The 17656-nt window shown below is 51.4% G+C and overlaps 23 non-coding genes across 23 annotated transcripts; 15 read left to right on the top strand and 8 right to left on the bottom strand.

Annotated features, from left to right (window-relative positions):
* Positions 1–610: 610 nt before the first annotated feature.
* Positions 611–682, top strand: TRNAE-CUC (transfer RNA glutamic acid (anticodon CUC)). Its single transcript has one exon. It is a non-coding gene; the product is annotated as a tRNA-Glu (tRNA).
* Positions 683–1792: 1110 nt separating this feature from the next.
* TRNAL-UAA (transfer RNA leucine (anticodon UAA)) lies at positions 1793–1875 on the bottom strand. Its single transcript has one exon. It is a non-coding gene; the product is annotated as a tRNA-Leu (tRNA).
* Positions 1876–2118: 243 nt separating this feature from the next.
* TRNAE-UUC (transfer RNA glutamic acid (anticodon UUC)) lies at positions 2119–2190 on the top strand. Its single transcript has one exon. It is a non-coding gene; the product is annotated as a tRNA-Glu (tRNA).
* A 625-nt stretch (positions 2191–2815) lies between these two features.
* Positions 2816–2887, top strand: TRNAE-CUC (transfer RNA glutamic acid (anticodon CUC)). The gene has a single exon. It is a non-coding gene; the product is annotated as a tRNA-Glu (tRNA).
* Positions 2888–3997: 1110 nt separating this feature from the next.
* Positions 3998–4080, bottom strand: TRNAL-UAA (transfer RNA leucine (anticodon UAA)). Its single transcript has one exon. It is a non-coding gene; the product is annotated as a tRNA-Leu (tRNA).
* Positions 4081–4323: 243 nt separating this feature from the next.
* Positions 4324–4395, top strand: TRNAE-UUC (transfer RNA glutamic acid (anticodon UUC)). Its single transcript has one exon. It is a non-coding gene; the product is annotated as a tRNA-Glu (tRNA).
* A 1797-nt stretch (positions 4396–6192) lies between these two features.
* Positions 6193–6275, bottom strand: TRNAL-UAA (transfer RNA leucine (anticodon UAA)). The gene has a single exon. It is a non-coding gene; the product is annotated as a tRNA-Leu (tRNA).
* Positions 6276–6518: 243 nt separating this feature from the next.
* TRNAE-UUC (transfer RNA glutamic acid (anticodon UUC)) lies at positions 6519–6590 on the top strand. Its single transcript has one exon. It is a non-coding gene; the product is annotated as a tRNA-Glu (tRNA).
* A 624-nt stretch (positions 6591–7214) lies between these two features.
* Positions 7215–7286, top strand: TRNAE-CUC (transfer RNA glutamic acid (anticodon CUC)). The gene has a single exon. It is a non-coding gene; the product is annotated as a tRNA-Glu (tRNA).
* Positions 7287–8386: 1100 nt separating this feature from the next.
* On the bottom strand, positions 8387–8469 carry TRNAL-UAA (transfer RNA leucine (anticodon UAA)). The gene has a single exon. It is a non-coding gene; the product is annotated as a tRNA-Leu (tRNA).
* Positions 8470–8712: 243 nt separating this feature from the next.
* TRNAE-UUC (transfer RNA glutamic acid (anticodon UUC)) lies at positions 8713–8784 on the top strand. Its single transcript has one exon. It is a non-coding gene; the product is annotated as a tRNA-Glu (tRNA).
* Positions 8785–9408: 624 nt separating this feature from the next.
* On the top strand, positions 9409–9480 carry TRNAE-CUC (transfer RNA glutamic acid (anticodon CUC)). The gene has a single exon. It is a non-coding gene; the product is annotated as a tRNA-Glu (tRNA).
* Positions 9481–10590: 1110 nt separating this feature from the next.
* TRNAL-UAA (transfer RNA leucine (anticodon UAA)) lies at positions 10591–10673 on the bottom strand. The gene has a single exon. It is a non-coding gene; the product is annotated as a tRNA-Leu (tRNA).
* A 243-nt stretch (positions 10674–10916) lies between these two features.
* Positions 10917–10988, top strand: TRNAE-UUC (transfer RNA glutamic acid (anticodon UUC)). Its single transcript has one exon. It is a non-coding gene; the product is annotated as a tRNA-Glu (tRNA).
* Positions 10989–11613: 625 nt separating this feature from the next.
* On the top strand, positions 11614–11685 carry TRNAE-CUC (transfer RNA glutamic acid (anticodon CUC)). The gene has a single exon. It is a non-coding gene; the product is annotated as a tRNA-Glu (tRNA).
* A 1110-nt stretch (positions 11686–12795) lies between these two features.
* TRNAL-UAA (transfer RNA leucine (anticodon UAA)) lies at positions 12796–12878 on the bottom strand. The gene has a single exon. It is a non-coding gene; the product is annotated as a tRNA-Leu (tRNA).
* A 243-nt stretch (positions 12879–13121) lies between these two features.
* Positions 13122–13193, top strand: TRNAE-UUC (transfer RNA glutamic acid (anticodon UUC)). The gene has a single exon. It is a non-coding gene; the product is annotated as a tRNA-Glu (tRNA).
* A 625-nt stretch (positions 13194–13818) lies between these two features.
* Positions 13819–13890, top strand: TRNAE-CUC (transfer RNA glutamic acid (anticodon CUC)). Its single transcript has one exon. It is a non-coding gene; the product is annotated as a tRNA-Glu (tRNA).
* A 1100-nt stretch (positions 13891–14990) lies between these two features.
* Positions 14991–15073, bottom strand: TRNAL-UAA (transfer RNA leucine (anticodon UAA)). The gene has a single exon. It is a non-coding gene; the product is annotated as a tRNA-Leu (tRNA).
* Positions 15074–15316: 243 nt separating this feature from the next.
* Positions 15317–15388, top strand: TRNAE-UUC (transfer RNA glutamic acid (anticodon UUC)). Its single transcript has one exon. It is a non-coding gene; the product is annotated as a tRNA-Glu (tRNA).
* Positions 15389–16012: 624 nt separating this feature from the next.
* Positions 16013–16084, top strand: TRNAE-CUC (transfer RNA glutamic acid (anticodon CUC)). The gene has a single exon. It is a non-coding gene; the product is annotated as a tRNA-Glu (tRNA).
* Positions 16085–17194: 1110 nt separating this feature from the next.
* Positions 17195–17277, bottom strand: TRNAL-UAA (transfer RNA leucine (anticodon UAA)). Its single transcript has one exon. It is a non-coding gene; the product is annotated as a tRNA-Leu (tRNA).
* A 243-nt stretch (positions 17278–17520) lies between these two features.
* Positions 17521–17592, top strand: TRNAE-UUC (transfer RNA glutamic acid (anticodon UUC)). The gene has a single exon. It is a non-coding gene; the product is annotated as a tRNA-Glu (tRNA).
* The last annotated feature ends 64 nt before the right edge of the window (positions 17593–17656 follow it).

The raw sequence follows: 17656 nt of genomic DNA, 5'->3' as shown, positions 1-17656 counted from the left end.
ATAGATTTGAGTGTTTTGTCCCAGTAGATTTTTTAAACGAAGGTCCTTAAAAAGGTACCCCTACCCATGAACGAAAGAGCAGGAAAGGGACTGGGTCCCCTGTGCCCCAGGTTGTTTTGCTCCCATTGCCCTCAGCCACCTTTATGCGCACGCACTCCTCCACCCAGTCTGGTGCTCTATGTGTGTGTAAAGTGCAGTACCAGCTCACCAGAAAGGTAAATTGCTGGAAACCCCTGCTGTGATGCATACATCTACTTTGGAGCACTCTTCTCCCTTGCACTCTTGAATCGCTTAAGAGCAATGTATTCTTCCAGCAAGCTGAATAACGAGACAGGGTTGAGAAAGTGTTCCAGCTGTCTGTGCGCCATCAGCAGCCACTAGGTGTCCCTCTTGTGTTTTCCCGTGGATCCCGATTGTACAGGAATTCATCGGTTCAGTAGCAAGGGGGAGAGGATGGCCTGTGCTTGGAAGTGACAGACAGTCAGGTGGCATTATGAGGATTTTTTCAATTTCTGATTCATATGTGCTGTAGAGAAAAATAAGCTTTCAGCCCCCATGAGCTTTGTCATTTGGAAAGCAGTGTATGAACTTTTGCTGCATGGCACTGGGCTCCCTGGTGGTCTAGTGGTTAGGATTCGGCGCTCTCACCGCCGCTGCCCGGGTTCGATTCCCGGTCAGGGAAAAGTCCTTCTTCTTCCCTTCTAAACTTTTCCTTCCCGTAGGTCGCGGGCTTCTCAAAATGAAGTTGCTTTCTGACTCACAGTTTGCCTAGCATCACGCAGTATAGCTCCAAATATCATTTTCGCAAGGTCCCTTTATAGCTGCTTTCCACAGCGGGAGGAAAGTCACTTGTGTAAGGCTCTTGAGCAAGTGAGACCCTGTATTCCAAAGTGCAATTCCTTTTGTAGGCTTCTGACCACATGGCGTGCGGCAGGAAGTCTCCTTTGACAGGCCTGCAGTTTTTTTTCCAAATGGCATCCTGGACCCATTGCAACCCACCTTTTTGCTAAAATGGAAGTCTGGATCTGGGTAAGAAAAAACTGAGCTGCACGTACGGAAAAAAGCAGAGGCCAGCCACAGGGAGGGTGTGGCCAGGGCTGTCTGATTTGCATACTGACCTGTGGCATCTTGGGAATGTATAGGCTTTGGAGCTTAACGGGTGCTGCAGGGGTCTGCCTGGCTGGAGAGATGCCTGTCTGGTACACCCCTCAGGACAGACGGTGCCTTCGGTTCGAACATGGAGGGTGAGGGACATGGGTCACCCTCTTATACAGGGGTGTGGCTGTGGGCAGGATGGGTTGTGGGGGACCCGTCAGGGCATTGCCCGTTTGGAAGCCCGTTCAGGAGGCGAGAGGAGGCGGGGGCAGGGAACTCTCCTCAATTTTCCCCCAGAGGTTTGGGGAAAAACCTTTGCACGTTTGAGCCAGCCGGGCCTGCATCAGCAGATCCTGCTCCTCTGGCAAGGGAGAGCTTGTAGGTGAAATCAAAAAAGGGGAGAAATCTGCAAGAGCCGGGTTAAAAAATTCCAGGGGCAGACCCATGTTCCCCAGGAAGCAAGTACTTCCTCCTGCTCCCTTCAGTGGGAAAAGATATAGGAGGTGTATTTCTCTAAGCAGGGGATCTGCGTAGATGGCACTGCATTGCTTTGGGAAGCATCCATGCTGGTAGCAGAATAGCAGCAGACCCCACAGCTGAGACTTGAATGGGGACTGTTGGAGAGGGGCAGTGGAAGGGCGCAGGAAAATGCTTTTCAAAAGCATCTGCACTTTCTTACAAAGCAGCTGAAAACCCATACCAGGAATGGGGCTCGAACCCATGCAGACAAACGTCCATTGGATCTTAAGTCCAACGCCTTAACCACTCGGCCACCCTGGTGAGACCCAAGGCCCAGCTTTACTCAACTCCCTTTTTCTGCTGGCTGCTGCAGCACCGGCTGTCCAGCAAGAGCTGTTTGCGGAGTTAAAAGGCTTTTGCAGGAGGCTAAAGGTAAATGCTTATGACAAACACACTGTGTGACACCTAACTTTCTCCCACTCGGACTTTACGGGCAATTTTTATATTGGAGTTAGCTTAGTCACAATAAGGGGGTGAGCAAGGCAAGCACACAAGAGCATCTCCTCCCTGGTGGTCTAGTGGCTAGGATTCGGCGCTTTCACCGCCACGGCCCGGGTTCGATTCCCGGTCAGGGAAGATACCTCTAAAGCATAGATTTGAGTGTTTTGTCCCAGTAGCTTTTTTTAAACGAAGGTCCTTAAAAAGGTACCCCTACCCATGAACAAAAGAGGAGGAAAGGGACTGGGTCCCCTGTGCCCCAGGTTGTTTTGCTCCCATTGCCCTCAGCCACCTTTATGCGCACGCACTCCTCCACCCAGTCTGGTGCTCTATGTGTGTGTAAAGTGCAGTACCAGCTCACCAGAAAGGTAAATTGCTGGAAACCCCTGCTGTGATGCATACATCTACTTTGGAGCACTCTTCTCCCTTGCACTCTTGAATCGCTTAAGAGCAATGTATTCTTCCAGCAAGCTGAATAACGAGACAGGGTTGAGAAAGTGTTCCAGCTGTCTGTGCGCCATCAGCAGCCACTAGGTGTCCCTCTTGTGTTTTCCCGTGGATCCCGATTGTACAGGAATTCATCGGTTCAGTAGCAAGGGGGAGAGGATGGCCTGTGCTTGGAAGTGACAGACAGTCGGGTGGCATTATGAGGATTTTTTCAATTTCTGATTCATATGTGCTGTAGAGAAAAATAAGCTTTCAGCCCCCATGAGCTTTGTCATTCGGAAAGCAGTGTATGAACTTTTGCTGCATGGCACTGGGCTCCCTGGTGGTCTAGTGGTTAGGATTCGGCGCTCTCACCGCCGCGGCCCGGGTTCGATTCCCGGTCAGGGAAAAGTCCTTCTTCTTCCCTTCAAAACTTTTCCTTCCCGTAGGTCGCGGGCTTCTCAAAATGAAGTTGCTTTCTGACTCACAGTTTGCCTAGCATCACGCAGTATAGCTCCAAATATCATTTTCGCAAGGTCCCTTTATAGCTGCTTTCCACAGCGGGAGGAAAGTCACTTGTGTAAGGCTCTTGAGCAAGTGAGACCCTGTATTCCAAAGTGCAATTCCTTTTGTAGGCTTCTGACCACATGGCGTGCGGCAGGAAGTCTCCTTTGACAGGCCTGCAGTTTTTTTTCCAAATGGCATCCTGGACCCATTGCAACCCACCTTTTTGCTAAAATGGAAGTCTGGATCTGGGTAAGAAAAAACTGAGCTGCACGTACGGAAAAAAGCAGAGGCCAGCCACAGGGAGGGTGTGGCCAGGGCTGTCTGATTTGCATACTGACCTGTGGCATCTTGGGAATGTATAGGCTTTGGAGCTTAACGGGTGCTGCAGGGGTCTGCCTGGCTGGAGAGATGCCTGTCTGGTACACCCCTCAGGACAGACGGTGCCTTCCGTTCGAACATGGAGGGTGAGGGACATGGGTCACCCTCTTATACAGGGGTGTGGCTGTGGGCAGGATGGGTTGTGGGGGACCCGTCAGGGCATTGCCCGTTTGGAAGCCCGTTCAGGAGGCGAGAGGAGGCGAGGGCAGGGAACTCTCCTCAATTTTCCCCCAGAGGTTTGGGGAAAAGCCTTTGCACGTTTGAGCCAGCCGGGCCTGCATCAGCAGATCCTGCTCCTCTGGCAAGGGAGAGCTTGTAGGTGAAATCAAAAAAGGGGAGAAATCTGCAAGAGCCGGGTTAAAAAATTCCAGGGGCAGACCCATGTTCCCCAGGAAGCAAGTACTTCCTCCTGCTCCCTTCAGTGGGAAAAGATATAGGAGGTGCATTTCTCTAAGCAGGGGATCTGCGTAGATGGCACTGCATTGCTTTGGGAAGCATCCATGCTGGTAGCAGAATAGCAGCAGACCCCACAACTGAGACTTGAATGGGGACTGTTGGAGAGGGGCAGTGGAAGGGCGCAGGAAAATGCTTTTCAAAAGCATCTGCACTTTCTTACAAAGCAGCTGAAAACCCATACCAGGAATGGGGCTCGAACCCATGCGGACAAACGTCCATTGGATCTTAAGTCCAACGCCTTAACCACTCGGCCACCCTGGTGAGACCCAAGGCCCAGCTTTACTCAACTCCCTTTTTCTGCTGGCTGCTGCAGCACCGGCTGTCCAGCAAGAGCTGTTTGCGGAGTTAAAAGGCTTTTGCAGGAGGCTAAAGGTAAATGCTTATGACAAACACACTGTGTGACTCCTAACTTTCTCCCACTAGGACTTCACGGGCAATTTTTATATTGGAGTTAGCTTAGTCACAATAAGGGGGTGAGCAAGTCAAGCACACAAGAGCATCTCCTCCCTGGTGGTCTAGTGGCTAGGATTCGGCGCTTTCACCGCCGCGGCCCGGGTTCGATTCCCGGTCAGGGAAGATACCTCTAAAGCATAGATTTGAGTGTTTTGTCCCAGTAGCTTTTTTTAAACGAAGGTCCTTAAAAAGGTACCCCTACCCATGAACGAAAGAGGAGGAAAGGGACTGGGTCCCCTGTGCCCCAGGTTGTTTTGCTCCCATTGCCCTCAGCCACCTTTATGCGCACGCACTCCTCCACCCAGTCTGGTGCTCTATGTGTGTGTAAAGTGCAGTACCAGCTCACCAGAAAGGTAAATTGCTGGAAACCCCTGCTGTGATGCATACATCTACTTTGGAGCACTCTTCTCCCTTGCACTCTTGAATCGCTTAAGAGCAATGTATTCTTCCAGCAAGCTGAATAACGAGACAGGGTTGAGAAAGTGTTCCAGCTGTCTGTGCGCCATCAGCAGCCACTAGGTGTCCCTCTTGTGTTTTCCCGTGGATCCCGATTGTACAGGAATTCATCGGTTCAGTAGCAAGGGGGAGAGGATGGCCTGTGCTTGGAAGTGACAGACAGTCGGGTGGCATTATGAGGATTTTTTCAATTTCTGATTCATATGTGCTGTAGAGAAAAATAAGCTTTCAGCCCCCATGAGCTTTGTCATTCGGAAAGCAGTGTATGAACTTTTGCTGCATGGCACTGGGCTCCCTGGTGGTCTAGTGGTTAGGATTCGCCGCTCTCACCGCCGCGGCCCAGGTTCGATTCCCGGTCAGGGAAAAGTCCTTCTTCTTCCCTTCAAAACTTTTCCTTCCCGTAGGTCGCGGGCTTCTCAAAATGAAGTTGCTTTCTGACTCACAGTTTGCCTAGCATCACGCAGTATAGCTCCAAATATCATTTTCGCAAGGTCCCTTTATAGCTGCTTTACACAGCGGGAGGAAAGTCACTTGTGTAAGGCTCTTGAGCAAGTGAGACCCTGTATTCCAAAGTGCAATTCCTTTTGTAGGCTTCTGACCACATGGCGTGCGGCAGGAAGTCTCCTTTGACAGGCCTGCAGTTTTTTTTCCAAATGGCATCCTGGACCCATTGCAACCCACCTTTTTGCTAAAATGGAAGTCTGGATCTGGGTAAGAAAAAACTGAGCTGCACGTACGGAAAAAAGCAGAGGCCAGCCACAGGGAGGGTGTGGCCAGGGCTGTCTGATTTGCATACTGACCTGTGGCATCTTGGGAATGTATAGGCTTTGGAGCTTAACGGGTGCTGCAGGGGTCTGCCTGGCTGGAGAGATGCCTGTCTGGTACACCCCTCAGGACAGACGGTGCCTTCCGTTCGAACATGGAGGGTGAGGGACATGGGTCACCCTCTTATACAGGGGTGTGGCTGTGGGCAGGACGGGTTGTGGGGGACCCGTCAGGGCATTGCCCGTTTGGAAGCCCGTTGAGGAGGCGGGGGCAGGGAACTCTCCTCAATTTTCCCCCAGAGGTTTGGGGAAAAGCCTTTACACGTTTGAGCCAGCCGGGCCTGCATCAGCAGATCCTGCTCCTCTGGCAAGGGAGAGCTTGTAGGTGAAATCAAAAAAGGGGAGAAATCTGCAAGAGCCGGGTTAAAAAATTCCAGGGGCAGACCCATGTTCCCCAGGAAGCAAGTACTTCCTCCTGCTCCCTTCAGTGGGAAAAGATATAGGAGGTGTATTTCTCTAAGCAGGGGATCTGCGTAGATGGCACTGCATTGCTTTGGGAAGCATCCATGCTGGTAGCAGAATAGCAGCAGACCCCACAGCTGAGACTTGAATGGGGACTGTTGGAGAGGGGCAGTGGAAGGGCGCAGGAAAATGCTTTTCAAAAGCATCTGCACTTTCTTACAAAGCAGCTGAAAACCCATACCAGGAATGGGGCTCGAACCCATGCGGACAAACGTCCATTGGATCTTAAGTCCAACGCCTTAACCACTCGGCCACCCTGGTGAGACCCAAGGCCCAGCTTTACTCAACTCCCTTTTTCTGCTGGCTGCTGCAGCACCGGCTGTCCAGCAAGAGCTGTTTGCGGAGTTAAAAGGCTTTTGCAGGAGGCTAAAGGTAAATGCTTATGACAAACACACTGTGTGACACCTAACTTTCTCCCACTCGGACTTTACGGGCAATTTTTATATTGGAGTTAGCTTAGTCACAATAAGGGGGTGAGCAAGGCAAGCACACAAGAGCATCTCCTCCCTGGTGGTCTAGAGGCTAGGATTCGGCGCTTTCACCGCCGCGGCCCGGGTTCGATTCCCGGTCAGGGAAGATACCTCTAAAGCATAGATTTGAGTGTTTTGTCCCAGTAGCTTTTTTAAACGAAGGTCCTTAAAAAGGTACCCCTACCCATGAACGAAAGAGCAGGAAAGGGACTGGGTCCCCTGTGCCCCAGGTTGTTTTGCTCCCATTGCCCTCAGCCACCTTTATGCGCACGCACTCCTCCACCCAGTCTGGTGCTCTATGTGTGTGTAAAGTGCAGTACCAGCTCACCAGAAAGGTAAATTGCTGGAAACCCCTGCTGTGATGCATACATCTACTTTGGAGCACTCTTCTCCCTTGCACTCTTGAATCGCTTAAGAGCAATGTATTCTTCCAGCAAGCTGAATAACGAGACAGGGTTGAGAAAGTGTTCCAGCTGTCTGTGCGCCATCAGCAGCCACTAGGTGTCCCTCTTGTGTTTTCCCGTGGATCCCGATTGTACAGGAATTCATCGGTTCAGTAGCAAGGGGGAGAGGATGGCCTGTGCTTGGAAGTGACAGACAGTCGGGTGGCATTATGAGGATTTTTTCAATTTCTGATTCATATGTGCTGTAGAGAAAAATAAGCTTTCAGCCCCCATGAGCTTTGTCATTCGGAAAGCAGTGTATGAACTTTTGCTGCATGGCACTGGGCTCCCTGGTGGTCTAGTGGTTAGGATTCGCCGCTCTCACCGCCGTGGCCCAGGTTCGATTCCCGGTCAGGGAAAAGTCCTTCTTCTTCCCTTCAAAACTTTTCCTTCCCGTAGGTCGCGGGCTTCTCAAAATGAAGTTGCTTTCTGACTCACAGTTTCCCTAGCATCACGCAGTATAGCTCCAAATATCATTTTCGCAAGGTCCCTTTATAGCTGCTTTACACAGCGGGAGGAAAGTCACTTGTGTAAGGCTCTTGAGCAAGTGAGACCCTGTATTCCAAAGTGCAATTCCTTTTGTAGGCTTCTGACCACATGGCGTGCGGCAGGAAGTCTCCTTTGACAGGCCTGCAGTTTTTTTTCCAAATGGCATCCTGGACCCATTGCAACCCACCTTTTTGCTAAAATGGAAGTCTGGATCTGGGTAAGAAAAAACTGAGCTGCACGTACGGAAAAAAGCAGAGGCCAGCCACAGGGAGGGTGTGGCCAGGGCTGTCTGATTTGCATACTGACCTGTGGCATCTTGGGAATGTATAGGCTTTGGAGCTTAACGGGTGCTGCAGGGGTCTGCCTGGCTGGAGAGATGCCTGTCTGGTACACCCCTCAGGACAGACGGTGCCTTCCGTTCGAACATGGAGGGTGAGGGACATGGGTCACCCTCTTATACAGGGGTGTGGCTGTGGGCAGGACGGGTTGTGGGGGACCCGTCAGGGCATTGCCCGTTTGGAAGCCCGTTGAGGAGGCGGGGGCAGGGAACTCTCCTCAATTTTCCCCCAGAGGTTTGGGGAAAAGCCTTTACACGTTTGAGCCAGCCGGGCCTGCATCAGCAGATCCTGCTCCTCTGGCAAGGGAGAGCTTGTAGGTGAAATCAAAAAAGGGGAGAAATCTGCAAGAGCCGGGTTAAAAAATTCCAGGGGCAGACCCATGTTCCCCAGGAAGCAAGTACTTCCTCCTGCTCCCTTCAGTGGGAAAAGATATAGGAGGTGTATTTCTCTAAGCAGGGGATCTGCGTAGATGGCACTGCATTGCTTTGGGAAGCATCCATGCTGGTAGCAGAATAGCAGCAGACCCCACAGCTGAGACTTGAATGGGGACTGTTGGAGAGGGGCAGTGGAAGGGCGCAGGAAAATGCTTTTCAAAAGCATCTGCACTTTCTTACAAAGCAGCTGAAAACCCATACCAGGAATGGGGCTCGAACCCATGCGGACAAACGTCCATTGGATCTTAAGTCCAACGCCTTAACCACTCGGCCACCCTGGTGAGACCCAAGGCCCAGCTTTACTCAACTCCCTTTTTCTGCTGGCTGCTGCAGCACCGGCTGTCCAGCAAGAGCTGTTTGCGGAGTTAAAAGGCTTTTGCAGGAGGCTAAAGGTAAATGCTTATGACAAACACACTGTGTGACACCTAACTTTCTCCCACTCGGACTTTACGGGCAATTTTTATATTGGAGTTAGCTTAGTCACAATAAGGGGGTGAGCAAGGCAAGCACACAAGAGCATCTCCTCCCTGGTGGTCTAGAGGCTAGGATTCGGCGCTTTCACCGCCGCGGCCCGGGTTCGATTCCCGGTCAGGGAAGATACCTCTAAAGCATAGATTTGAGTGTTTTGTCCCAGTAGCTTTTTTAAACGAAGGTCCTTAAAAAGGTACCCCTACCCATGAACGAAAGAGCAGGAAAGGGACTGGGTCCCCTGTGCCCCAGGTTGTTTTGCTCCCATTGCCCTCAGCCACCTTTATGCGCACGCACTCCTCCACCCAGTCTGGTGCTCTATGTGTGTGTAAAGTGCAGTACCAGCTCACCAGAAAGGTAAATTGCTGGAAACCCCTGCTGTGATGCATACATCTACTTTGGAGCACTCTTCTCCCTTGCACTCTTGAATCGCTTAAGAGCAATGTATTCTTCCAGCAAGCTGAATAACGAGACAGGGTTGAGAAAGTGTTCCAGCTGTCTGTGCGCCATCAGCAGCCACTAGGTGTCCCTCTTGTGTTTTCCCGTGGATCCCGATTGTACAGGAATTCATCGGTTCAGTAGCAAGGGGGAGAGGATGGCCTGTGCTTGGAAGTGACAGACAGTCGGGTGGCATTATGAGGATTTTTTCAATTTCTGATTCATATGTGCTGTAGAGAAAAATAAGCTTTCAGCCCCCATGAGCTTTGTCATTCGGAAAGCAGTGTATGAACTTTTGCTGCATGGCACTGGGCTCCCTGGTGGTCTAGTGGTTAGGATTCGGCGCTCTCACCGCCGCGGCCCGGGTTCGATTCCCGGTCAGGGAAAAGTCCTTCTTCTTCCCGTCAAAACTTTTCCTTCCCGTAGGTCGCGGGCTTCTCAAAATGAAGTTGCTTTCTGACTCACAGTTTGCCTAGCATCACGCAGTATAGCTCCAAATATCATTTTCGCAAGGTCCCTTTATAGCTGCTTTCCACAGCGGGAGGAAAGTCACTTGTGTAAGGCTCTTGAGCAAGTGAGACCCTGTATTCCAAAGTGCAATTCCTTTTGTAGGCTTCTGACCACATGGCGTGCGGCAGGAAGTCTCCTTTGACAGGCCTGCAGTTTTTTTTCCAAATGGCATCCTGGACCCATTGCAACCCACCTTTTTGCTAAAATGGAAGTCTGGATCTGGGTAAGAAAAAACTGAGCTGCACGTACGGAAAAAAGCAGAGGCCAGCCACAGGGAGGGTGTGGCCAGGGCTGTCTGATTTGCATACTGACCTGTGGCATCTTGGGAATGTATAGGCTTTGGAGCTTAACGGGTGCTGCAGGGGTCTGCCTGGCTGGAGAGATGCCTGTCTGGTACACCCCTCAGGACAGACGGTGCCTTCCGTTCGAACATGGAGGGTGAGGGACATGGGTCACCCTCTTATACAGGGGTGTGGCTGTGGGCAGGATGGGTTGTGGGGGACCCGTCAGGGCATTGCCCGTTTGGAAGCCCGTTCAGGAGGCGAGAGGAGGCGGGGGCAGGGAACTCTCCTCAATTTTCCCCCAGAGGTTTGGGGAAAAACCTTTGCACGTTTGAGCCAGCCGGGCCTGCATCAGCAGATCCTGCTCCTCTGGCAAGGGAGAGCTTGTAGGTGAAATCAAAAAAGGGGAGAAATCTGCAAGAGCCGGGTTAAAAAATTCCAGGGGCAGACCCATGTTCCCCAGGAAGCAAGTACTTCCTCCTGCTCCCTTCAGTGGGAAAAGATATAGGAGGTGTATTTCTCTAAGCAGGGGATCTGCGTAGATGGCACTGCATTGCTTTGGGAAGCATCCATGCTGGTAGCAGAATAGCAGCAGACCCCACAGCTGAGACTTGAATGGGGACTGTTGGAGAGGGGCAGTGGAAGGGCGCAGGAAAATGCTTTTCAAAAGCATCTGCACTTTCTTACAAAGCAGCTGAAAACCCATACCAGGAATGGGGCTCGAACCCATGCAGACAAACGTCCATTGGATCTTAAGTCCAACGCCTTAACCACTCGGCCACCCTGGTGAGACCCAAGGCCCAGCTTTACTCAACTCCCTTTTTCTGCTGGCTGCTGCAGCACCGGCTGTCCAGCAAGAGCTGTTTGCGGAGTTAAAAGGCTTTTGCAGGAGGCTAAAGGTAAATGCTTATGACAAACACACTGTGTGACACCTAACTTTCTCCCACTCGGACTTTACGGGCAATTTTTATATTGGAGTTAGCTTAGTCACAATAAGGGGGTGAGCAAGGCAAACACACAAGAGCATCTCCTCCCTGGTGGTCTAGTGGCTAGGATTCGGCGCTTTCACCGCCGCGGCCTGGGTTCGATTCCCGGTCAGGGAAGATACCTCTAAAGCATAGATTTGAGTGTTTTGTCCCAGTAGCTTTTTTTAAACGAAGGTCCTTAAAAAGGTACCCCTACCCATGAATGAAAGAGGAGGAAAGGGACTGGGTCCCCTGTGCCCCAGGTTGTTTTGCTCCCATTGCCCTCAGCCACCTTTATGCGCACGCACTCCTCCACCCAGTCTGGTGCTCTATGTGTGTGTAAAGTGCAGTACCAGCTCACCAGAAAGGTAAATTGCTGGAAACCCCTGCTGTGATGCATACATCTACTTTGGAGCACTCTTCTCCCTTGCACTCTTGAATCGCTTAAGAGCAATGTATTCTTCCAGCAAGCTGAATAACGAGACAGGGTTGAGAAAGTGTTCCAGCTGTCTGTGCGCCATCAGCAGCCACTAGGTGTCCCTCTTGTGTTTTCCCGTGGATCCCGATTGTACAGGAATTCATCGGTTCAGTAGCAAGGGGGAGAGGATGGCCTGTGCTTGGAAGTGACAGACAGTCGGGTGGCATTATGAGGATTTTTTCAATTTCTGATTCATATGTGCTGTAGAGAAAAATAAGCTTTCAGCCCCCATGAGCTTTGTCATTCGGAAAGCAGTGTATGAACTTTTGCTGCATGGCACTGGGCTCCCTGGTGGTCTAGTGGTTAGGATTCGGCGCTCTCACCGCCGCGGCCCGGGTTCGATTCCCGGTCAGGGAAAAGTCCTTCTTCTTCCCGTCAAAACTTTTCCTTCCCGTAGGTCGCGGGCTTCTCAAAATGAAGTTGCTTTCTGACTCACAGTTTCCCTAGCATCACGCAGTATAGCTCCAAATATCATTTTCGCAAGGTCCCTTTATAGCTGCTTTCCACAGCGGGAGGAAAGTCACTTGTGTAAGGCTCTTGAGCAAGTGAGACCCTGTATTCCAAAGTGCAATTCCTTTTGTAGGCTTCTGACCACATGGCGTGCGGCAGGAAGTCTCCTTTGACAGGCCTGCAGTTTTTTTTCCAAATGGCATCCTGGACCCATTGCAACCCACCTTTTTGCTAAAATGGAAGTCTGGATCTGGGTAAGAAAAAACTGAGCTGCACGTACGGAAAAAAGCAGAGGCCAGCCACAGGGAGGGTGTGGCCAGGGCTGTCTGATTTGCATACTGACCTGTGGCATCTTGGGAATGTATAGGCTTTGGAGCTTAACGGGTGCTGCAGGGGTCTGCCTGGCTGGAGAGATGCCTGTCTGGTACACCCCTCAGGACAGACGGTGCCTTCCGTTCGAACATGGAGGGTGAGGGACATGGGTCACCCTCTTATACAGGGGTGTGGCTGTGGGCAGGATGGGTTGTGGGGGACCCGTCAGGGCATTGCCCGTTTGGAAGCCCGTTCGGAAGGCCAGAGGAGGCGGGGGCAGGGAACTCTCCTCAATTTTCCCCCAGAGGTTTGGGGAAAAGCCTTTGCACGTTTGAGCCAGCCGGGCCTGCATCAGCAGATCCTGCTCCTCTGGCAAGGGAGAGCTTGTAGGTGAAATCAAAAAAGGGGAGAAATCTGCAAGAGCCGGGTTAAAAAATTCCAGGGGCAGACCCATGTTCCCCAGGAAGCAAGTACTTCCTCCTGCTCCCTTCAGTGGGAAAAGATATAGGAGGTGTATTTCTCTAAGCAGGGGATCTGCGTAGATGGCACTGCATTGCTTTGGGAAGCATCCATGCTGGTAGCAGAATAGCAGCAGACCCCACCGCTGAGACTTGAATGGGGACTGTTGGAGAGGGGCAGTGGAAGGGCGCAGGAAAATGCTTTTCAAAAGCATCTGCACTTTCTTACAAAGCAGCTGAAAACCCATACCAGGAATGGGGCTCGAACCCATGCGGACAAACGTCCATTGGATCTTAAGTCCAACGCCTTAACCACTCGGCCACCATGGTGAGACCCAAGGCCCAGCTTTACTCAACTCCCTTTTTCTGCTGGCTGCTGCAGCAACGGCTGTCCAGCAAGAGCTGTTTGCGGAGTTAAAAGGCTTTTGCAGGAGGCTAAAGGTAAATGCTTATGACAAACACACTGTGTGACACCTAACTTTCTCCCACTCGGACTTTACGGGCAATTTTTATATTAGAGTTAGCTTAGTCACAATAAGGGGGTGAGCAAGGCAAGCACACAATAGCATCTCCTCCCTGGTGGTCTAGTGGCTAGGATTCGGCGCTTTCACCGCCGCGGCCTGGGTTCGATTCCCTGTGAGGGAAGATACCTCTAAAGCATAGATTTGAGTGTTTTGTCCCAGTAGCTTTTTTTAAACGAAGGTCCTTAAAAAGGTACCCCTACCCATGAATGAAAGAGGAGGAAAGGGACTGGGTCCCCTGTGCCCCAGGTTGTTTTGCTCCCATTGCCCTCAGCCACCTTTATGCGCACGCACTCCTCCACCCAGTCTGGTGCTCTATGTGTGTGTAAAGTGCAGTACCAGCTCACCAGAAAGGTAAATTGCTGGAAACCCCTGCTGTGATGCATACATCTACTTTGGAGCACTCTTCTCCCTTGCACTCTTGAATCGCTTAAGAGCAATGTATTCTTCCAGCAAGCTGAATAACGAGACAGGGTTGAGAAAGTGTTCCAGCTGTCTGTGCGCCATCAGCAGCCACTAGGTGTCCCTCTTGTGTTTTCCCGTGGATCCCGATTGTACAGGAATTCATCGGTTCAGTAGCAAGGGGGAGAGGATGGCCTGTGCTTGGAAGTGACAGACAGTCGGGTGGCATTATGAGGATTTTTTCAATTTCTGATTCATATGTGCTGTAGAGAAAAATAAGCTTTCAGCCCCCATGAGCTTTGTCATTCGGAAAGCAGTGTATGAACTTTTGCTGCATGGCACTGGGCTCCCTGGTGGTCTAGTGGTTAGGATTCGGCGCTCTCACCGCCGCGGCCCGGGTTCGATTCCCGGTCAGGGAAAAGTCCTTCTTCTTCCCTTCAAAACTTTTCCTTCCCGTAGGTCGCGGGCTTCTCAAAATGAAGTTGCTTTCTGACTCACAGTTTCCCTAGCATCACGCAGTATAGCTCCAAATATCATTTTCGCAAGGTCCCTTTATAGCTGCTTTCCACAGCGGGAGGAAAGTCACTTGTGTAAGGCTCTTGAGCAAGTGAGACCCTGTATTCCAAAGTGCAATTCCTTTTGTAGGCTTCTGACCACATGGCGTGCGGCAGGAAGTCTCCTTTGACAGGCCTGCAGTTTTTTTTCCAAATGGCATCCTGGACCCATTGCAACCCACCTTTTTGCTAAAATGGAAGTCTGGATCTGGGTAAGAAAAAACTGAGCTGCATGTACGGAAAAAAGCAGAGGCCAGCCACAGGGAGGGTGTGGCCAGGGCTGTCTGATTTGCATACTGACCTGTGGCATCTTGGGAATGTATAGGCTTTGGAGCTTAACGGGTGCTGCAGGGGTCTGCCTGGCTGGAGAGATGCCTGTCTGGTACACCCCTCAGGACAGACGGTGCCTTCCGTTCGAACATGGAGGGTGAGGGACATGGGTCACCCTCTTATACAGGGGTGTGGCTGTGGGCAGGACGGGTTGTGGGGGACCCGTCAGGGCATTGCCCGTTTGGAAGCCCGTTGAGGAGGCGGGGGCAGGGAACTCTCCTCAATTTTCCCCCAGAGGTTTGGGGAAAAGCCTTTACACGTTTGAGCCAGCCGGGCCTGCATCAGCAGATCCTGCTCCTCTGGCAAGGGAGAGCTTGTAGGTGAAATCAAAAAAGGGGAGAAATCTGCAAGAGCCGGGTTAAAAAATTCCAGGGGCAGACCCATGTTCCCCAGGAAGCAAGTACTTCCTCCTGCTCCCTTCAGTGGGAAAAGATATAGGAGGTGTATTTCTCTAAGCAGGGGATCTGCGTAGATGGCACTGCATTGCTTTGGGAAGCATCCATGCTGGTAGCAGAATAGCAGCAGACCCCACAGCTGAGACTTGAATGGGGACTGTTGGAGAGGGGCAGTGGAAGGGCGCAGGAAAATGCTTTTCAAAAGCATCTGCACTTTCTTACAAAGCAGCTGAAAACCCATACCAGGAATGGGGCTCGAACCCATGCGGACAAACGTCCATTGGATCTTAAGTCCAACGCCTTAACCACTCGGCCACCCTGGTGAGACCCAAGGCCCAGCTTTACTCAACTCCCTTTTTCTGCTGGCTGCTGCAGCACCGGCTGTCCAGCAAGAGCTGTTTGCGGAGTTAAAAGGCTTTTGCAGGAGGCTAAAGGTAAATGCTTATGACAAACACACTGTGTGACACCTAACTTTCTCCCACTCGGACTTTACGGGCAATTTTTATATTGGAGTTAGCTTAGTCACAATAAGGGGGTGAGCAAGGCAAGCACACAAGAGCATCTCCTCCCTGGTGGTCTAGAGGCTAGGATTCGGCGCTTTCACCGCCGCGGCCCGGGTTCGATTCCCGGTCAGGGAAGATACCTCTAAAGCATAGATTTGAGTGTTTTGTCCCAGTAGCTTTTTTAAACGAAGGTCCTTAAAAAGGTACCCCTACCCATGAACGAAAGAGCAGGAAAGGGACTGGGTCCCCTGTGCCCCAGGTTGTTTTGCTCCCATTGCCCTCAGCCACCTTTATGCGCACGCACTCCTCCACCCAGTCTGGTGCTCTATGTGTGTGTAAAGTGCAGTACCAGCTCACCAGAAAGGTAAATTGCTGGAAACCCCTGCTGTGATGCATACATCTACTTTGGAGCACTCTTCTCCCTTGCACTCTTGAATCGCTTAAGAGCAATGTATTCTTCCAGCAAGCTGAATAACGAGACAGGGTTGAGAAAGTGTTCCAGCTGTCTGTGCGCCATCAGCAGCCACTAGGTGTCCCTCTTGTGTTTTCCCGTGGATCCCGATTGTACAGGAATTCATCGGTTCAGTAGCAAGGGGGAGAGGATGGCCTGTGCTTGGAAGTGACAGACAGTCAGGTGGCATTATGAGGATTTTTTCAATTTCTGATTCATATGTGCTGTAGAGAAAAATAAGCTTTCAGCCCCCATGAGCTTTGTCATTTGGAAAGCAGTGTATGAACTTTTGCTGCATGGCACTGGGCTCCCTGGTGGTCTAGTGGTTAGGATTCGGCGCTCTCACCGCCGCTGCCCGGGTTCGATTCCCGGTCAGGGAAAAGTCCTTCTTCTTCCCTTCTAAACTTTTCCTTCCCGTAGGTCGCGGGCTTCTCAAAATGAAGTTGCTTTCTGACTCACAGTTTGCCTAGCATCACGCAGTATAGCTCCAAATATCATTTTCGCAAGGTCCCTTTATAGCTGCTTTCCACAGCGGGAGGAAAGTCACTTGTGTAAGGCTCTTGAGCAAGTGAGACCCTGTATTCCAAAGTGCAATTCCTTTTGTAGGCTTCTGACCACATGGCGTGCGGCAGGAAGTCTCCTTTGACAGGCCTGCAGTTTTTTTTCCAAATGGCATCCTGGACCCATTGCAACCCACCTTTTTGCTAAAATGGAAGTCTGGATCTGGGTAAGAAAAAACTGAGCTGCACGTACGGAAAAAAGCAGAGGCCAGCCACAGGGAGGGTGTGGCCAGGGCTGTCTGATTTGCATACTGACCTGTGGCATCTTGGGAATGTATAGGCTTTGGAGCTTAACGGGTGCTGCAGGGGTCTGCCTGGCTGGAGAGATGCCTGTCTGGTACACCCCTCAGGACAGACGGTGCCTTCCGTTCGAACATGGAGGGTGAGGGACATGGGTCACCCTCTTATACAGGGGTGTGGCTGTGGGCAGGATGGGTTGTGGGGGACCCGTCAGGGCATTGCCCGTTTGGAAGCCCGTTCAGGAGGCGAGAGGAGGCGGGGGCAGGGAACTCTCCTCAATTTTCCCCCAGAGGTTTGGGGAAAAACCTTTGCACGTTTGAGCCAGCCGGGCCTGCATCAGCAGATCCTGCTCCTCTGGCAAGGGAGAGCTTGTAGGTGAAATCAAAAAAGGGGAGAAATCTGCAAGAGCCGGGTTAAAAAATTCCAGGGGCAGACCCATGTTCCCCAGGAAGCAAGTACTTCCTCCTGCTCCCTTCAGTGGGAAAAGATATAGGAGGTGTATTTCTCTAAGCAGGGGATCTGCGTAGATGGCACTGCATTGCTTTGGGAAGCATCCATGCTGGTAGCAGAATAGCAGCAGACCCCACAGCTGAGACTTGAATGGGGACTGTTGGAGAGGGGCAGTGGAAGGGCGCAGGAAAATGCTTTTCAAAAGCATCTGCACTTTCTTACAAAGCAGCTGAAAACCCATACCAGGAATGGGGCTCGAACCCATGCAGACAAACGTCCATTGGATCTTAAGTCCAACGCCTTAACCACTCGGCCACCCTGGTGAGACCCAAGGCCCAGCTTTACTCAACTCCCTTTTTCTGCTGGCTGCTGCAGCACCGGCTGTCCAGCAAGAGCTGTTTGCGGAGTTAAAAGGCTTTTGCAGGAGGCTAAAGGTAAATGCTTATGACAAACACACTGTGTGACACCTAACTTTCTCCCACTCGGACTTTACGGGCAATTTTTATATTGGAGTTAGCTTAGTCACAATAAGGGGGTGAGCAAGGCAAGCACACAAGAGCATCTCCTCCCTGGTGGTCTAGTGGCTAGGATTCGGCGCTTTCACCGCCGCGGCCTGGGTTCGATTCCCGGTCAGGGAAGATACCTCTAAAGCATAGATTTGAGTGTTTTGTCCCAGTAGCTTTTTTTAAACGAAGGTCCTTA

Source organism: Lissotriton helveticus, chromosome 4_1 (genome assembly GCF_964261635.1).
Source record: "Lissotriton helveticus chromosome 4_1, aLisHel1.1, whole genome shotgun sequence".
Lineage (NCBI taxonomy): Eukaryota > Metazoa > Chordata > Amphibia > Caudata > Salamandridae > Lissotriton > Lissotriton helveticus.
This window is presented reverse-complemented; position numbering and strand designations above follow the sequence as displayed.